This window comes from Saccopteryx leptura, chromosome 5, assembly GCF_036850995.1.
Source record: "Saccopteryx leptura isolate mSacLep1 chromosome 5, mSacLep1_pri_phased_curated, whole genome shotgun sequence".
Taxonomy (NCBI): Eukaryota; Metazoa; Chordata; class Mammalia; order Chiroptera; family Emballonuridae; genus Saccopteryx; species Saccopteryx leptura.
Window position 1 is genome coordinate 166,676,384 of NC_089507.1, and position 20,311 is coordinate 166,696,694.

A 20,311-nucleotide genomic window follows, 5' to 3' on the forward strand; every position below is an offset into this window, starting at 1 on the left:
GGCAGTTCACTCCTATTCTATAGCTAGAACTCAGTTTGACTGCTGGCCTATCACTGAACCCTGAGGGAGAAATCTGTTTATCAATCACTTGAAGACACGCCAATTAAGACAGTTATTGAGGCATGCTGGGCCAGAAACTGAAAACTAGGGAGTTAACTGAAAACGCACCTGCTGATAAATTCCCCATTCTCTACCTTTCAGTATAAAAGAAAGTGCCATTGCTCTGCTCAGGATTGATGGCTTAGACTGCATCAGCTTGTTCGCACCGGGGGTTTTAATAAACTTTTAATACATTTTGGCCTCATGTTCTTCATGCGGCTCCATGGGTTCCACCTTTCACAGAGCAGATAGATACTTACTGCCAATTGCCTGTGTCTGCACATTTCTGGACTCATCCAAGGATTGGACTTCCTTCTCTTTCACCTCACACTTCCTCAGTTCCACTGTTTAGGCCAGTAGTGGCCACTATAACTGGGGAGCAGGACAGAGACCAAACCTACCTTTGCCGTATCGTCCGCGTGTTACATCAGCGTGTCCCTAAAATGCAGCGATGTTTCAGAGATCTTTCAGTCAGTGTCTAACCTGCTTGGAACTGGTTGTATGAGACTCACATGGTGGGATCTTGGTGTAGGTTGGCTCTTTGAGGAACCTGAGCAGACCGACACAGGACAGGAGGACAGACTGCCAGACATGCAAAAGTGGGGAGTTTCCCTGTTCCAGAGGGAGGTCTAAGACTCCTTCAGCAGGATGCTTTGCAGGCATGTATGGGAAAGACTGTCCTAAACCTTCATCACCTAAGAGAGAGGAAAAGCCATCATCTCCACGGGGTCTGGACTGTGATAATGTGAAAGCATCCCACACACGTCAGTCAGTGTTACACGGACTAGGAGCTCAACTATGATCCTGTGCTAATGGCTCCTGCGCTTAAGTTCTTTTATCTGAAGAATGCCACTGCGCTTCTACGAGGCTATGTGACCACAACGCCCTGAACGTTCAATGTATAGTAGTGAATTGACAGTGATTCATTCCAATGACAATCCTTTTAATTTGATGGCCAAGATATATATGTGGAATGGGCATAATGCTTTTGGAAAGGGTCTTATGCTGAGGTTCTCGGTGAGTGAGGGAAGACAGTATCTTGTCTCTGGCTATTGTAGGAGGCATGAATCAAAAATGGATTTTAAAAATCTTATATCCGTCCATACCGTTTAATAAATATTTGTTGGGTATTAGGTTTATTATTACTAGGTTGTGGGGATTATGACGATAAACAAAACATGAGCCCTGCCCTCTAGGAAGACAGACATGTCAATAAGTATTTAACGGGTCACGTGATAGGGCTCATGAAGGACACACAGACAGAAATTGAGTTCTGCCTGGGAGCAGGGGGGAGACTTCATAGTGTCTCTGGAGGTGGAGATGTTTGGTCTGTCTTGTAAGGTGAGTGGAAGGAAGAAGATGTGCAAAAAAAAATGATTAGAAAGACCAAGATGTGTTTAGGGAACTCCAGTAATTAGCTAAGGCCATTAGAATATGAGAGAGAGAGAGAGAGAGAGAGAGAGAGAGAGAGAGAGAGAAAGATGTTGTGTGCGGTCCAGGGTGGCAGGAGTGAGACAGTGGGACCGATATTGAAGCTGGTGGGATATGCATGGGTGGGTGGCTGCATGGTGAGAATATGAACTAAGCTGGAAGTACAAAAGGAGAAACAGGGCTGGGGAGTGGGGAGGGGGTAAGGAGCAAGATAGGGAATTCATAGTGTGGACCATAGCGGAAGACAAATCTCTGCTCCACAGACTGCAGCCTTCTTACCCAGGTGAAGGGCTGCTTCTCGGACACTGTCATCCCGTCAGTGCTGGCTCTAGTTGGTTCCTTCAGAAATCACACCTGCTCATTTCTGGCTTTCCTTGCCTCTATTACAGATATTCCCTGAGTTCTAATTGTCTCGGATATTTAACTCCACAAGGGGCAAACATGTCCCTGCAGATGGACAGTCAATAAACCCTGGCTTAGAGAGAGATAAAAATCTGAGCAGTTTTTAGGAATATCGCACTAATCAAGTTGTCTTCTATTTTTCTTTCAAGGAACTGATGGCAGCTGAAGGACACTTCCAAGGGAAGTGGGAATGGACAGTCCCTCTGACGCCAAAGATAGAACAGCTGTAGGGGTCCCAGGGTAATCCTGGGTGGAGATGCCTGGGTGCTGTGGAAGAGATGGAATGGGCCCATCAGAGGTGGGGGAGTGTGCTGTTTCAGCTACTCTCTGGGCTGTAATCTCAGCCTTGGAAAACTGCTATGAGACTTGGCTTTTGTCAACCATTAGGATGCCCTGGGAGACCAAAACCCCCCAACTAACTCTAAGACTAACTCTGTAAACTTTAGAATGTCTCGGCATAGCAAGTGGGGGTCATTGCCTACACACCTGATTATCTCTATGCCACAGAGATAATCATTTTATTCAGCATGTCCAAATGATATTCCAGGGAATATTGTTCCCATGATGTTAATAGGGAAAACTCATGTATATTCAAGTAAGGTTGAAAAATATGTGGTTAGGGCCCTGGCAAATGCTGGTTGGCTCAGTGGTAGAGCATCAGCCTGGCGTGTGGAAGAGCATCGGCCGGGCATGAGGATGTTTCGGGTTTGATTCCCGGTCAGGACATACAGGAGAAGTGACCATCTGCTTCTCCACGCTTCCCCTTCCTCCTTTACTTTCTCTTTCTCTCTCTCTCTCTTCCCTTCCTACAGCCATGGCTCAGTTGGAGCAAGTTGGCCCCTGGTGCTGAGGATGGCTCCATGGCCTTAGCCTTAGGTACTAAAATAGTGCAGTTGCTGAGCAATGGCCCCAGATGGGCAGAGCATCACCCCACAGGAGGCTTGCTGGGTGAATCCTGCTCAGGATGCATGCAGGAGTCTGTCTCTCTGCCTTCCTGCTTCTCATGAAAAATAAAAAAATTTTAAAAAGAAAGAAAAATATGTGGTTACATAGAATTAAACTGTTTTCTACAGGATTTCTCAGGGCTTCTCATCTGCTATCCCAAACTGTGTATCTCAAAGGAGGCTGTGTGTGTGTATTTTAAGTTAGGTTCTGATGTAAAGGGGAGGTGATGCTTCTACTGACTTTTTTTTTTTTTAAACAGACAGAGAGAGAGTCAGAGACAGGAATAGACAGGGACAGACAGACAGGAACAGAGAGAGACGAGAAGCATCAATCATCAGTTTTTCCTTGAGACACCTTTATGTTCATTGATTGCTTTCTCATATGTGCCTTGACCGTGGGCCTTCAGCAGACCGAGTAACCCCTTGCTCAAGCCAGCGACCTTGGGTCCAAGCTGGTGAGCTTTGCTCAAACCAGATGAGCCCGCACTCAAGCTGGCAACCTCGGGGTCTCAAACCTGGGTCCTCCGCATCCCAGTCTGATGCTCTATCTTCTGGGCAGGCTCTACTGACTTTTGGGTTATGCAGCAATATAAAATATGCTTAAAACTGCAGAAATGCAGACATGGATTTGTTCACTTATGTGAATGTGCATTTTTTAAAAAAGAACCGAACGAATGCCTTATGTACCAGGACAGGATGAGTGGCGGTGGGCGGCAGGGTGGGGAGGGGAGCTCTCTGTGGCGGAGATTTAGAAAAGTCAGCACCTCTGACTGAAGGTCAAGTGTCCATGAGTCTGATTCTTCTGAATCCCTGGGTGACTTTCGTAGGGTCACTTAATATATCTGGTTCTGTTTCCCGTATTATACAAAATAGAAATTTAAAAGTAAAGGCATCTCCATTTTTTTTTTTTTTTTTTTACAAAATATTACAAGGCTATAACAAGCCCATGCTGTGAAAGTTCTGGGCTTGTGGTCAAGTACACAGCCTAATGACAGGGTCAGGTCTTGACCACCAGTAGGATTAACAGAGGGGTTTGCGGAGTAGGCACAGACAGAGCCTGTCCCGCCAGGACTGTGGGTAGCTGGCATCTTGGGGTCCGGGTGAGTCATGTCCTGCATGCATAAACACCCAGGCAGGCACCAGGCTGTGCCCTTGGGCTATAGTGACTTACATCCCTGAAGACAGCCCTGGAGACTAGGAAAGAAAGAAAGCCTAGGACAATGAACAGGCAGACAGAAAGAAACAAGACAACTTGGCCAGCCAGCCTTCAATTACAATGGTATTCTCCTTTTCTATCAACCCAGGGGCTTCCTATTCATTGGGGGTTCTATGAAGCTGCCCAAGTGGCTATTTGCTCAGAGCAGGCTAAATCCTACCAGAGGTGGGACTTCCAAAAATGGACACATCAGAAAAATGACTTTTGTGGTGGCAAGCATGTGGACATCGGACATGGAGGCAATGTCCTCTTTGTCTAAATTTTATGCTTCCTCGTTGAATGCATCGCTGAATCATCGAGTTGTCTTGAAATCTGAGTGAAGACGCCTGTGAGCCAAGGCATGCATCGGGGTAACAGCTTTTGAGTAGAGCACGAGCGCCACCTGGAGTAATGTGTGAGTACTGCATGCCTCACGTGGCTGGCAGTTCTGAGACGGAATGAATAGGGTTGCTTCTCTTTCTCAAAAACTAGCAGAACAGTAAGGCCTGGGTTGCCTCTGCGACATCCTGAATTATTTTTAGCAAGAGGTAGTGTATCAGTCACGGTTCTCCAGGGAGACAGAACCAACAGGATATATATGCATACCGTTTATTTCCAGGAATTGGCTCATGTGGTTTTCGGGTCTGACAAGTTTGAAATGTGTAGCCTACAAATTCAGGCAGAAGCTGATGTTACTATCTTGAGGCAAAATTTCTCCATCTCCAGGAAATCTCAGTTTTTGCTCCTAAGTCCTTGAACTGATTGCACAAATACAACATCCATTCAGTTGGTTGTGTTCTCATCAAATTCCTCCCGTACATCACAATGTACTTGGAGATAAGACTTTTAAAGAGATGATTGAGTTAAAGTGAGGTCATTAGGGTGGGTCCTAATTTAATACAACTGTTTCCTTATAAAAGAGGAGACGAAGAGACACACACAGAGGAAAGACCATGTGAAGACACAAACAAGTCCTGGAAAGAGGTCTCAGAATAAACTCATTCCTCCCCTCCCCCCTATGCCTTAATCTTAGAGTCGAACTTCCAGAATTGTAAGCAAATATATTTCTGTTAAGCCACCTAGCCAGTAGTACAGTGGCCCCTTGTCTATTGTGGGGGTTAGGTTCCAGAACCCCCATGATAGGAGAAAATCTGCGAAGTAGCGACCTTATATTTATTTTATTATTTATATATATATTAAGGCTTTATATTTTTAATTGTTTTTAATTTTTTAGGCTAGAAAATGCTTATTTTACTGCAAAAATAATAAATATATAAAAATACCTATATACCACAAAATCCTGCGACACAGAAAAATCCACAATACAATATTAGATATATACTATTTAAAAATCTACAATACAGTGAGACTGTGAAAAGCGAACCATGATATGTGACAGCAGCCCAGCAAATCAATAAACTAGATATTTCAGAGTTTCCTAAACCATTGCTGTTTATGATTTAATTTCGTATGTGTAGAATTGTTGTACAGTTGGTGAGAATTTTAATGATTTGATGTTTAAAATTCTCTTCGGTTTCCATGATGATAATGCCATTTAATAAGTTTTAGTTTGCATGTCTAGCAGACAAAGGCTTATTTTCATTAAAGCCGTGGCTTTCAAAGCTTTTTGAACTGCCTGTGGTAACAAATGTGTTTAAATTATTAGTAATATGCACACACCCATAGGTGTAATGGAAATGGGAAAATGCCTTCCTTTATTAGAGACTGGCAGTTCAGCCGTGTGACAGTGTGCTTATGGTTACAACGCCTGTAATTTGAGTTGATGCTACCATGGAAACGGTGCTTGGTTTAGGTCTATATGGTTTTTAGGGCTTCCCTTTTGTGTCAATTACTAAGGCTCTTCTGTCTTAGGCCAGTCAGGTTGCTATAAGAGAATAACATGGACTAGGCAACTTCTAAACAACAGAATTTATTTCTCATAGTCTGGAGGCTGGAAAGTCTGAGACCAAGGCGTCAGCCTATTCAGCATCTGGCGAGGGTCCTCCTCCAAATTCACCAGTGGTCCTCACCTTGCTGTATGTCTTCACATGGCAGAAGGGGCAACGAAGCCCTCACGGATCTCTCTCGTGAGGGCACTAATCCCGTTCATGAGGACCCCACCTTCATGACCTAATCACCTCTGGAAGACTCCACCTCCTGATACCATCATGTTAGGGATTAGGATTTAACAAATGAACTTGGCGGTGGCAGTGGGGTGGTAGGAGGGAGATGGGATGCGCACACACATTCAATCTAAATACAAAATGAACCATCTGACTTTATTAAAATAGAAGAGATAAATATAACAACTATCATCATTAATATTTACTTGAAATATTTTAAAGAAAGAATAAAAAATCAGTGGTGTATTTTATGACTGCATACCCCTGGTCAGGTCTGAGCAGAGGACTCAGACAGACCTTCCGAGACTCAGGGAACAAACATGTGTTTCTTTCTCTTGTTTTGAAACTGAGGATTCCACATACCTTTGCCCTCAAATTCCTTCAATAGCTCTATTTTTGACCTTCCTCTACTTGTCAGACTTCATTTAATGTTTTTGGTTTTTTTTTCTCAACATTCTTACTCCTTTTATACTTGAGCAAGCAATCAATGTGTGCAGAAGTCATTGTAGTCAACAAGCTTCCTGGCTGTAGTAACCTTTAAAGTAAAAGAATGAAAAAGCCATAAAATAAGCGCCATGCCTGTAAATGATTGCCTATGAAAGTCTGAGACGGGAATGCCCTGTACTGGGTAATAGTTCTCTTTGCCCTAAATGTGTTTAGTATTTTAAACACATCAATAAGGCAAAGTAGCCACATCCAAGGAGGGCAGAAATCAAGAAAACCTGGGCTCAGTGATGATCACAGATGTCCACCGGAAAGGAGAAATCATGGATGATACACTTGATTATAGCTACACGTTGTTCCTTCAGCTTCCTTGGGTTGGAGTTGAGTGTTGAACGTTAAGAAAGAATGAGATGAATCATCACAGAGAGAGGGGAAGGAAAGACAGAGACCGGTAAGAAGTAGGTGGATTTTCATAGTGACAGTTGGGCAAAATCAAATTCTCTAAAGGCCAAGCAGCGACCACAGTCTCCATTTCTAGCTAAGTCCTGTTCATCACGTTCCTGGAGAGAGTTCTGTTCTGTGAAGATGCCTGCCCCAGACTCTGCCAACAAAGGGTCAGATTTAATGTCTGAAGGAGAATACCTCGATGAGGAGGCACTTTGGTGGGTTAAGCGCTTAGTGCCCAGGAACAGAGATAGAGCCTTCTGGAACTCTTGGAGTATCAACACTCTAGGGGAAATGAAATGGCACATTCACTTTGAGAGAGCCTGCGACCCTTCGGCATTCTGATGCTGGGATTTGTTTCAGGATGCTAAAGAGAAAAGCAAACAGTGCCTCCACGTCTAGCCAACAGCTCGGGTCTGATTCCTCGGAGGCTTTTCTTTTCACTGTAATCATATCCCAGGGACAAAAATGGATGGCAAAGATGACAAGGGTGCCACCAGGCAGGTGAGCATATCTACCCTTACAGGGGTCCCCAAACTTTTTACACAGGGGGCCAGTTCACTGTCCCTCAGACCGTTGGGGGGCCGCCACATACAGTGCTCCTCTCACTGACCACCAGTGAAAGAGGTGCCCCTTTCCGGAAGTGCGGCGGGAGCTGTATAAATGGTTTCGGGTGGCCACATGTGGCCCACGGGCCGTAGTTTGGGGATGCCTGCATCTGTAGCTGTGCAAGTCCCTGGTGGGGACTCCATCAGATTGGCAGGGATGTCTTTGGAAAAGTCCAAAAGTATCTTCAATACACCAGCTTAAAAGACTTATTGAATTATAGGTGGTAATGCATCTTCTTCACAGGGAATCCGAGGTGACATCTTTGAATTTCATCCTGATCTTTTTATTCCTCCCTGTCCCTCAACAGCATATGACTAGTCTCCACAGTGGTCACTGATAACTTTTAGAACAATTATTAGGTGTTTAAGAAACCCAGAATAAGGACAGCAGGTTTTCAGGGTATGGTGCTCAATTCTTTTTTCCCCTGGAAACTCAGATCATTATTATGGGCAAAGCTTAATAAAAGGAACCGAATCCTGTCAGAGAAATTTTCTGTGGGAGATGAAGGTCAAGTGGAAGAGGAAATGTGGTCAGTCTATGATTTACCACTTTGGAGAAGCAATGTAAATCGTATTTCTCCAGGGAGATTTGCTTAACCCTCAACAAGTTTCAGCTAGAGAAATGCATCTGCAGATCCCCAGAGAACAGTTATGGTACATGCTTACCCCACCCCTCTCCTCCTCAAACTAGGAAATGCAATGTCAAATCACTGTAACCCAGAAACAAAAGTAGTTATGTGTAGTATGGAAGACACACAAATGGAAAATTCTGAGAGGCATCCAAAAGGAGGCCGTGATGGAGTTCTTTCTTGCTGTTTGTGTTAGGAACTGTTAAGCCCAGAGGGGCCGTTACAAGCCACCCAGTCAATACATTCTCGTTGTACAGAGAAGAAATAGGGATCAAATCATTTTTGGAGGAGTGAGATATAGAGCGAGACTCCTACGAGGTTTTGTGGAGTCGGAATATTATAATACTCACATTAGAAGCCGGCTCCTCAGCTAACACTACTAGGTTGATTTGCTACCTAAGTGGTTTATGGAGAAGATGATCTTGTCTTGTCATCACCACAAGCTGTGCTGTCATTTCCTGGAAGTCAGGTCATTATTACAAACTATAGAAATGATCCCCAGAAGTATATCTTCAGGCCATTATAATGGGCAAAGCTGAATGAGATGATATATACATAGATGGGTCCTCAGCAACTCAAGGACCTATCGGTTCAGTCTCTCCTCTCTGTTCTCAAGCCACGGGGATGTGTTCATGGTCACATAGCCACCATGCCTTGATCCCCCATGTTGATGTCCTCTCCTGGTTCTGGGAAGTCAGCGATAACATAACCCCCACATACCTGCTTCTTTATGAGCAAAGTTTCCTGCAATCTGCTCCTTGGGGCACTGGCTTTTGGAGAGCCAGTTATATGTCCTCTATGTGGGTATTCCTTGGCCAATGAAGTTTGAAAATGTTGATTGAAGCACATTTAATTTGTTTTTTTTTTTTTTAATTGTCTTAAGCCCTGGCCGGATAGCTCAGTTGGTTGGAGTATTGTCCCGAAGCACAGAGGTTGCTGGTTCGATCCCCGGTCAGGGCACACACAGAAACAGCTTGATGTTCCTGTCTCTCTCACTGCCTTTCCCTAAAAAAAAAGAAAGAAAAAAAAAGTCCTTCATGTCAATCAAATGTCTCAGCTTCTTCTTCATAAGTTCATGCACCTTGAGAATCTCCTAGAAGGCTGATACAACACAGAATATTTCACCCACTTTTTCTGAGACTTTTTTTTCCCCCAAGCATCTGAAAGGGCTGGTGTCCCAAGAAACATTCTTGAAGAGATGCTCTATTACTTGGACCTGTATGTTAAGACCGACTTTTCCTAGTAACTATCTATTCCAAGAAAAACAAACAAACTACAAACTGACATTTTCATATAAAAATTTGCAAAGCAGTTAATAGACCCAGCCCAAGGAGTCACCAATGAGGTGCGTAGATAAGCCTCTGTATGAATATGTCTTCACTTCATGCTCCCTTTTTTATTATTATTGTATTAAGTGAGAGGCTGGGAGGTAGAAACAGACTCCTGCATGCTTCCCAACTGAGCAAGCCCACTAAGTGGCGATGATCTGCCCATCTGGAGCCACAGCTCTGTTGCTCGGCAAACAAGCCATTTTAGCACCTGAGGCGAGACCATGGAGTCATCTTCAGCTCCTGGGGCCAACTTATTCAAACTGTTTGAGCTACGACGATGGGAGGAGAAAAGAGAGAGAGAGAGGAGAGAGAGGGTTGGAGAAACAGATGGTTGCTTTTCCTGTGTGCCCTGATGGAAAATCAAACCCAGGACTTCCACATGCTGGGCCTACACTCTATTGCTGAGCCAACCAGCCAGGGCAGCATGCTCCTTTTTAAACCATCTTTGACATATTTCAACTCATATTGCTATGTTTCCTACTATTTGGGAAATTTTATGTTTTTTTTAAAAAAATAAAATCTTAGCTCATGATGCTTTCACTGTCTGAAAGACACCACTTTACAGCAGCAGCTGTTCCTGTACATAAGATTAACCTGAGTCAGATTCAATCAGTGCTGGTGAATTTTGTCCTGGTGCAAGCTGCTGGTCCCAGGAAAGACTGAAGACTGTCCAAGCGTCCTGCTCTCCCTTAGTCTTTTATTGAGAAGGGCACTGAACAGAGGGCTTATGAGGCACCCAGGGATCCACAGCTGGACTGAGACTGCCGATGAGACAGGCCCAGGGAGTGGAGCCTGTCAGGTGGTGTTTCCGGATACAGAGTCTTGGGCTTGCCTCCTTAACAGTTTGGTCTTTTATGACAATTACCTGGTAGATGGGGGCATGTCCCTCTCCTGTGCAATCCTCTCTTTCTTTTCTATTCCACCCTGGGAAGGCTGGAGTGGGTGGGTTAATCTCAATGGTTTGAGCTCCAGGAAGAAACTTGGTTGTGTTGGGGACAAACACGTCTTTTACAACCGAGTGTTTTCCTTTGCCTCTTCTTTCCACCCAGAGATTGGTTTAGATTAGGATGTGGGTCCAAGGAGGTCATTCAATCTTCTGTCTTTGGGTTCCGAGCACAGGTAAATGGAGTCCTGGTGGGTTCCACCCAGGAGTTTGGGCCCAAAGCTTGTGGTGATGAACAATGGGGTCTGCCTAGAGCAGCTCCTTTGCCTGTGTCCTCAGTCAGCCTGCAGCCAGAGTGCACAGACTGGGCATTGCACATCCCGCTTCTCTCTTCCTCTCTCTTCCTCTCTCTTCCTCTCTCTTCCTCTCTCTGGAGCAGAGTCACAAAAGTATTTCTGAATGTGTTCAGACAACAACAACAACAACAACCAAAACAGATGGCTTATCCATCCGATGACATTGGCAGCTCAGAACTTTTAAAAAAGGTCCTAATTTGAGCCCCCTTTGCCAGAGGGTGAGCCTATATCAGAGATTAATGAGTAACTGCTCTTTGATAGGAACATGTCCTGCCAAGTAAATAAGCACTGAACTTTTGAAACTGTCCCATGGTTTCATTTGAATGCATTTCAAACGGTCAGCTCCCAAGAGACCTGGGTTAAATTCTGGGGAGAAAGACATTTCCTGTGCAGCGTCCCTGGTGGCACGGACCTGTGCCAAACTAAAAGCAAGGACTCGGCCGTGTTGTTGGTGTCCACATTTGACCAGAAGATGGCACAATTTGAAAACCAATGTGTGCATCTCGGTTAACTCAAGGGGTTTGTTTTTCACGCTGTGGTCAAAGGTCCAAAAGAGAACTGGAAGGTGACCAACTATCATAAAAGACCATAATTCAGATCCTGAGGATTCATACAATTTGGGGGTGTGTTTCTTTGGGAGCATTTGGGGAAAATAAACAGGCCAAAGAAATCTCATCTGCACTCTGGGAATCTGAGAGGCAGTTTCCCGTGTTCTTTCAGAGGAAGGTACGAACACAAAGCCCTCTTATGTTGTTGTCAATAACAAGCTGGGGTGAAGATGGGGAGAAGCATTTTTCATTCCTTTTCTAGAAAGAAACAACTTCATGATTCCAGTGCCTTGACCTTTCTCGATGCCCTGAAGGAATAGAAACTTCCTGGCTTGGACAATGGGACCATTTGACTATTCTCATTCTCATGGAATTTAAGAACTGGAAAGGATTTTTGAGAACATTTGGTCCAAGTGCTCCGCAGCACAGGAATGGCTCTCTTTAATAGAAATGCCACCTATTTGCAAACCTCGCTGGGTCCATAGTATATGCCCTCATCTCTTCAGCTCATGCTCAGACCTGCAGGTAAGGGTGGTTATTTTAAGTTGGGCTACAGCCCTGACTGCTACTCCTAATACTACTGATTGAGTCCTTAATTCATTTGCAATTCACTCAATACAGAGGATATTTCATTATTTAATTGGTATTTGCCCAGGCATCACTGAATGAAATGGGTCACGTGCCTTACCTTACTAAACCTTGTCACCAATACCTGAGACAGGTACTGCTATCACCTGCCATTGCAGGTAGGAAGCTGGCACTCAGAGTAAGTAACTTCTCCAAGGAAACACAGCTACTAAGTGATGGTGGTCAGGGGAGGGAGTTTGCTCTGAACCAAGTTGGCCTGACTCAGAGTTCATATACCCTGAACTATAATGGTCTTATGTCTTCCTATGTGTGTGCGGACGGCCCCTTAGGGGTCCTGTGTTTTCACTCTGCCCCCTGAACATTCTCATCTGAACCCTGATGGACACATCTGCCTTACAAAGTGCCTAGATCGATCTCATGCCCTCAGCCCCTGTCTAACAGCTGCTCCTACTTGCACATGGTAACCCTTCAATCAGTTGAATGTCGTCGACATGTACTGGCACTCATCCTTTCATTTTTTTTTTTAGGCTAACAAGATGCAGTTTTCTACCTGCTCCCTAAAAGACATGGCTTGTGACCTCTCAGTCCTTAGCGCCTTGTCTGCCAATGTCCCTCTTTAAACATTGTGCCCAGAATGGCGAGACCCAGCCAGAGAACAGTGGCTGTGCGAGTCGCTCGCCTTGCTCTGCACCATTCTAACCAGAGCACAAGCGTATGGGTTCTGCTGTGATTCTGCAACCCAGCTGGCTACCACTGGACCCTGCATAAGCCATGAATCCCTTGGGGACTCTGTTTCCTTATTTGTAGGCTTCTTTGTCCCTGTTGTAACCTCTGAGACTTGCTATTATTCTTCCTTTGTTGGACATCTGCCTCCCTCATCGGACTGTGGTCAGTGAGGCCACAGGCTGGGGCTGTTCTGTTCACCCGAGGGCTCTGTGCACTTCCTGGCACTGAACAGCTGGTGAATGGATAAAATAATGAATCTGCCACATGGGGGTAGTGATACCCTCTCCTCCTCCCTCACAGGACTGTTGTGCAAAGCAACTGAGAAACATCCACATAAAAAGACTCTGTCATGCTAAAGAGAGTGCTGCTACCGTTACCGACAGACACCACTGCGTGTACTTTTTCAAGAGTTGCTTTGCATGGAACACAAAATGCCCAGGCCTTTCATTCATTAATTTATTCATCCTTCATTTATGAAGAGTCTACTATGTGCTCAGTTAACGTCATTTTGTGTGAAGGGCTATTTCGGAGCTCAGAAAATTCTTCTCATCTATCTGAGTGGTACCATTTTCCTTGTTCCTAATCCTGGCAGTTTTTCTATTGTTTCTCCTCCTCTATCACTCACATATTCTGGATGCTAGACCCTTGTCATGTTTGAGTTGCAAAAATTTTCTTCCATCCCGCGGGTTATCTTTGTACTTTCTTGGTAGTGATCTTTGACACACAAAAGCTTTTTTTTTTTTTAAATGTTGAAGTCTGACTTATGCCTTTTTTCCCTTGTGATTTTGGTGTCACACCAAAGAAATGGTGCTTTCATCCAAGGCCACTGGGATTGGCACCTGGGTTCCTTTTCAAGACTTCCAGAACTTTCACTCTTACACTTAGGGTTTGGATCCATTTTGAGTTCAGTTTTGTATGTGGTGTGAGGAAGGGGTCCAATTTCATTTTTTCACAATGTGAAATATCCTAGCATGTGCTCTTGCCTTGTCATTTTGTGCTGGGAGAAGACCTGGGGAAGTCTTGGCACCTACACAAATTCCATATCAGGAAACTGCCCACTTAATTTTAGCTACAAGCTGGAGCTGAGATTTGGACGTCAGCTGCTCAGGGGCAGAATCTCATTCTAACAAACCCCAGGGGACTCTTAAATTTTCACGCTGGTTTTTCTATACAGAATTCTGCAGCTTCTAAGTATGTGCTGGTGAGAGGCATTCTCCTCTGGGACTGAGACATCTTTTCGGCAGACAGGAATTTTGGCTGTAATGGTGTTTGGCTGGCAAAGATCATGTGGCACTGGGTTCTGGGACGAAGGATGGATAATGTGATGACAGGGTCAGTTCATGGCCTGATTTCAGGGAGGAGAGCCGGCTTTCCTGTAAGGATTTCTCTCTTCCTTCCTGTACACCACATGCTCTTAAAATACATAAGGCATACCAGACCCAGAAAAAGGCTAAACATTTCGCCTTTCCACAAAGGGGATTCAGAGATAGAAATGAGTAGCATCCTAAGATTTTATTCCTACGCAGTAATGAATATGATGTTTTACTTTTTTCACCCTTCATGAAAAGTCAGGCTTCGTAGATCTTTAGTGGTGGGGAGGTCCCTCATTTTTTGAACCATTTCTTCATGCCTAGATTTGATTAATAGGAAGTGTCCAAAGATTTAATTGGGATCAATATTTGTGACAAGCTCTCTCCTTCTGTTTTGACCAAAAACGGCCATTGGAGAGCTGTTAAAATGGAAGGCCCCCTGTCGCCTGGGGTCCAGGCCAAAAGGTCTCCTGCAGACAAATCCTTTGAATAGGTTAAGGGGCTGTTTGTTGCTCTGAGTTGCTGTGTTTTGTATGAAACAAGTGTGAATTGTCTTGGCCAGTGTGGAGAGTGGAGTGGAATGTTGTGTCAGTCCTTAGGGTGCTAGGACTTGGGTGTCCATGCAGTGAAGACTGTCTGTCTGTGACAAAGTGCCAGTCTTGAGGACGTATCCTTCCCGGAGAAGGGACTGCCTGTTCCCATGCTGCGCCTGTGGGGCACGCGTCCCTGTCCCCAGCAGCCCTGAGCGACCTTGAGCACACCACCGCAGGACAGAATCCAAGATACCAGCGGCCAGGGTTAGGGGACCCTTCTGTGAGCACAATGGCTTCAAACACTGACTGCAAGAGGACAACGGAGTGAGGAGCCAAAGATGTTTTCCTTTTTTCACAGAAAACAAAGGAAGCCCCTGTCACTCCACAAACATGTTCCCTTTTCTCCGCTCTATTTCTCCTATTTATTTATCTATTCATTGCAAGTAGTTGAAGGACAATAAACATCCTAGTGGAATTTATTCTTATTACAGTCTTGAATTCCTGGTGGAAAATACAGAAGCACAGCTCCAATAAACCCTTGCTGGGGGATAAGTGTTCATTATCTGTATTCAGGGCACCAGAAGACCCCAGGTCCTGGTGCGCCCACTCCAATGCAGCACGGGAGGCCTAAAGCAGCAGGAAAAACAGTTCTTCTCCCACTGAGTAGAAACAATGAACAATTTAGGCTAAAATGTCGAGGCACCCCCTCCTGACCCCTACAAGTGAGGTTACTAAAGAAACATGCGCTGAGCCCTGAACACATTATTTTACAAATAGAACATGTGTCAATAACAATGTCGACAGGGACCCACCTGTAGGTGAGTGAAGCAAGTCTTCTTCACCTGTACCTGTCAACATTTTTTCATAGGGACACTTGCAAAAGGAAGCCCATGATCTATTCTTTGCTGATCATATTACATCTTTTAATCCTGACTGTCACTCATTTTAAACACACAAATCAGAAGTAGTCAGGCGATCTTCCTGCAAGTCTGTTTTTATATGTTTTAGAATTCTACATTCTGTGCTAGAAGTCACTACTCTAAAGTCACACGGAGCTTGGTTTAATATTTATAATTTTTCCACCTTATTACATACAGCTTGAAATGCTTTGTTTTCCTTCATTTTTTTTTTTTTTTTGGTATTTTTCTGAAGTTAGAAGCAGGGAGGCAGACAGACTCCACCTGGCATGCCCACCAGGGGTGATGCTCTGCCCATCTGGGCACCGCTCCTTAGCAGCTGGAACCATTCTAGTGCCTGAGGTGGAGGCCATGGAGCTGTCCTCAGCACCCGGGGCCAACTTTGCTTCAATGGAGCCTTGGATGCAGGAGGGGAAGAGAGCGACAGAGAGAAAAGAGAGGGGGAAGGGTGGAGCAGATGGGCACTTCTCCTCTGCGCCCTAACTGGGAATCGAACCTGGGACTTCCACATGCCGGGCCGACGCTCTACTGCTAAGCCAACCAGCCAGGGCCTCCTCCATTTTTTTTTTCTGTTTTCTTTCCTGGAACTCAAATAGATTTATTAAGTTTAATTAAAGCAAATTAAAAAGAACCTGGCAATGAAAAAAATATATTTGAGACAGTCAGCAAGCAGTAATGTTGACAAGGGTATGTCAGTGATAACGGTATTTTCATAGTAAAAGCTGTTGGTGTCCATGAGGTGCCATGACTGTTCTTCAAATCTGAGGAGATGATTCGGCTAACATTTACTGAGTGTTTACCAGGAGCCAAACACGTGCTAATAATAGGTTCTCTGGTTGTTATCTCACTTAATTACTGTGATTCAATGATAAGGTTGGTACTCTTATCGGCCATATGTATATATTACACATGAGGACACCTGGGCTGGACAGCCTGGGGACTTGACCCAAGTTGCCCAGGGAGTGAGTGACGGGGCCATGTGGCGTGATGTCAGGGGCCTGACCTCCTAACCACCAATTCCTTATGTGTTTACCAAACTCTGTAGTTTATAAAACGCCTCATCTCTTACTACGCCCTTCACGGGGAGGTTTGGCATTTTGTGAGCAAATACTGGTGAACAGAAACCACCTCAGTATTTACCATTCAAACAGTTACAGAAAAGGAACCATTCCAATAAGCCATCCACTGTCTTCTAGACAAGCTTTGTCTGTGAAGGACGGGAGATAATGACTCAGCCTGGGCCGGCTGCCTCTGCAGCACGCTGGCAGATGACAAAGGTCCATGCCAGCACGGGTAGCGGGAAATCAGGGCTGGATGGAAGCTGGAGTGTGTGAAAGCAACATGGGTGTGTTAACAATGTTTCGTGGGACTTATTTAGCCCAGGCATGGGGTCCTCCAGGTGCAGTATAGTGCTGCCTGTGACAGGCTGAGTCTGTTTGTGGGGTTCACTATAGGTAAACAGTGCCCACTATAGGTAACCCAGTGGCCGAAGTGTCTGAGAGAGTGAGTGGGCAGAGTGGGCTGTGTGAAGCTTGAGCTTCTTGAGGGGAAGTATGTCGAGGTGGCTAGAGAGGACACTGGTGGTACCAGTCTCATGGCTTTCATCCACTCGGGTCCATGAACGTGAGTGTATGAGGAAGACACCTCCGCATCCTGGAGATGGAGATGTACCAGTGACTTCTGCAGAGTCCCGTGGAACCAGCAGGTGCCCACATCTCCCAGTCCACATTCTTTTTGGGATTTTTTTTTTTTTTGTATTTTTCTGAAGCTGGAAATGGGGAGGCAGTCAGACAGACTCCTGCATGCGCCCGACCGGGATCTACCCGGCACGCCCACCAAGGGGTGATGCTCTGCCCATCTGGGGCGTCGCCCTGTTGCGACCAGAGCCACTCTAGCTCCTGAGGCAGAGGCCACAGAGCCATCCCCAGTGCCCGGGCCATCTTTGCTCCAATGGAGCCTTGGCTGAAGGGGAAGAGACAGAGAGGAAAGAGAGGGGAAAGGGGTGGAGAAGCAGATGGGTACTTCTCCTGTGTGCCCTGGCTGGGAATCGAACCTGGGACTTCCGCACGCCAGGCCAAGCTCTACCACTGAGCCAACTGGCCAGAGCCTCTTTTTGGAATTTTTATCTCAATCAAACCAGAGTGGAAAAGCTTTAATATACAGGCATAGATCGTTTTCTTTCCTTCTTTTCTTCCCTTCCTCCCTTATTTTCTTCTTCCCTCTCTTCCTTCCTCCCTCCTTCCCTTCTTTTCCCTCCACTTTCCTTTCTTCTTTTATTCTTTCCCTCCCTCCCTCCCTTCTTTCCTTTTTTTCTTCCCTTTAGTTCCTTAAAAGTTACAGTGGCAAGGTCCTAGACTTTGGATCCAGACAACCCTTCATTCATCTCAAGCTCAGACACGTATAAGCCTACTTTCCTTCTTTAACCCTTAACTTTCTCATGTGCAAGCTGTGGAATTACTCAACCAGTTCCCTAGGCCATCAGAGGTTTGACCAGGACAGTGGCTGGTGCATTCATTGTGCTTTTCCTAAAAGATGCTTTATTATGAGAAATGTCCAGTAAACACCAACCCTATTTCTTTCAGATGAGGACTATGTAGTTCAACATTTACTGTGTGTCCACGGAGTATCAGACACTGGAGTTACAGGGCTCCTGAGAGTTAACTGAGAGGGGCACAGGGAGGCAGAGTAGCCAGATCGTGTTCCCACATGTGAAGTACACAGGAGCCCTGAGGATGAGGCCAAGCCCCATCTAAGGGGTCAGGGATGCCTCCTTCAGTGTGGACCATGGAGACTGAGATAGAGTTGGCAGAAGAATGGCGAAAGCATGTTGAGAGAGAAGAAGCAGCTGGGTGAAGGAGAACACCATGAACAAATACTCAGAGGGGGTAAGCAGCATGTTGTATGCTAGGGACTGTGGTGGCTGGAGATGAACATTATTGTCATACCTTCCCAGCACCATGAAAAAGCTACCCTTATAGCAAAATAATGCCAAAAGATGGTTATACAATGCAGTCCGACGAGTGGGCGGATCTTTAGCCAGAAGGGCAGGTGTGGGGAAGGGAGATAGGCTTCATCAGAGAGAAATAAGCAGAGTATATATGAAGTCAAATCCTGGGTTTGGGACAGAGAGGCTTGCAGGCAACTGGCACTGGCACCTGGCCCCAGAGAAACCCATTAAGGCAGCTGCAGTGGTGCCCAGGAAATCAAGTGTCATCATCTCAAGTTACATGTCTAGTTGTTAATGGAATGTTCCAACATGGGGATTGGCTCTTCCTGGAGTGAAAGTGTCAGCTGTAGAGTCCTGGAACTTGGCACAGCACACAGGTTACAAGTGGACCCATAAAGATCCTAAAGTCCTACCCCCAGATGTCCCATGATGTGGCAGAACCAGCTCTACCACCTTACCCCTTACTGCCAATGAGAGGGGGGTGGGTTTTGTCATTGGCCACATGGGGAATGTAGGGTTTGTGGTGAGGGGCTTCTCTTTTCCCTCTCCCTTCATTAAAACCAAGAATGGGAGAGGGTCACCATGAGGATTTTTAGTAAAATGAGGGTTTGGGGGGCTGCTTGTAAGAAGGGGACACTTGCGTTCCATTCCCTAAGTGGATTTCTGCTTAGACACTGAGCTTGCTGACCTGTTCCTTGGGGACAAGACTTGGAGAGCTGGCAGGGTGGGGAGAGGCACGAGAGAGGAGAGACTGCACTCCTATCCAATTTGTGTCAAATCTGTAGAGTTTCTGTGAGTTGTGTGCTTGGCCACCAAGGAAGATAACTGGATTTGCACCATCTCGACTCCCAGAAGGGTTGCACTTGGCGGGAGGGAGTTGCTTAGCAACCCGAGGCCGAGCGATGCAATACTAAGGGCAGAAATTGGGTTGGAAGCTATATCTCCCCTGTTAAGGAACTGGGCAATGGGGAGGGTCCTGTGCAGAACTCACATAGGGTTCAGAAGAGGGTCAGCTTGGGAAGACCTGCCTCTCAGACAGCAATGTGGGTCCATGTTGGCAAGAGATGGGTCCACAGTGAACTGAATGAGTTCTGAGGAGCAGTTGGTTAAGTAGAGGCACAAACTTATCCCCATCCACCTCTGTCCTTCCCTTCCTAAGGAGTGAGACTCATAGGGAGAGAACAGGGGAGGTGTTTTAGAACAGAACACACAATGAAAGGTCAAAATCCTAGCCCAATCCTGTGTTTGGTTTAAGGATTTTAAAGCTTACTAAAAGAAAGGGTAAATGGCTAGATGAATTTATATTCAAAGATGGGAATAAGCTAGACAAGGATGACATGTCAGACACCGTGTACCACCTCATGGTATAGACGGGGACTCTCGTGGATTGAGTCAGGACGGATTTGTCCTAGTGTGCCCTTTTTAAAACTTAAAGTCTTCCGTCCCTGGGAACACCCTTAGTCTTGGTCTATCTGATGCTCTATCCACTGAACAATTTGCCGGGGCCGAGTTATTCTTTCTATACCCATTGCAAACAGAAGCTTTTATTTATAGATAGATTTCCAGCATTGTGTATTTCCCTCATTTTGCTAACCAAGCTAACCCAATCTGTTAGCAATCCTAGAATGACCCTGGCCGAAACAGCTTCATTATTCCGAGTCTGACGTGTTCTGTGACTCAAAATAGGCCAGAGATATCAAGTTATTATAGCACCTGGGCCCCTGGCATCCACACTGCAAGGTGGATAAGTAAGAGACAAGAGGAAGGACTTTTTGGTTATTTATCTCTAAAGTCTAAAAATGTTTCAACAGCTGCAGGAAATCAGCAACTGATACCAAACATCACATCCATCT

General features: G+C 45.4%; 1 pseudogene; it reads left to right on the forward strand.

Moving 5' to 3' along the window:
• The first annotated feature begins 760 nt into the window (after positions 1–760).
• LOC136406602 (prefoldin subunit 4-like) overlaps positions 761–20,311 on the forward strand; it is a 61,736-nt pseudogene continuing 42,185 nt past the window's right edge.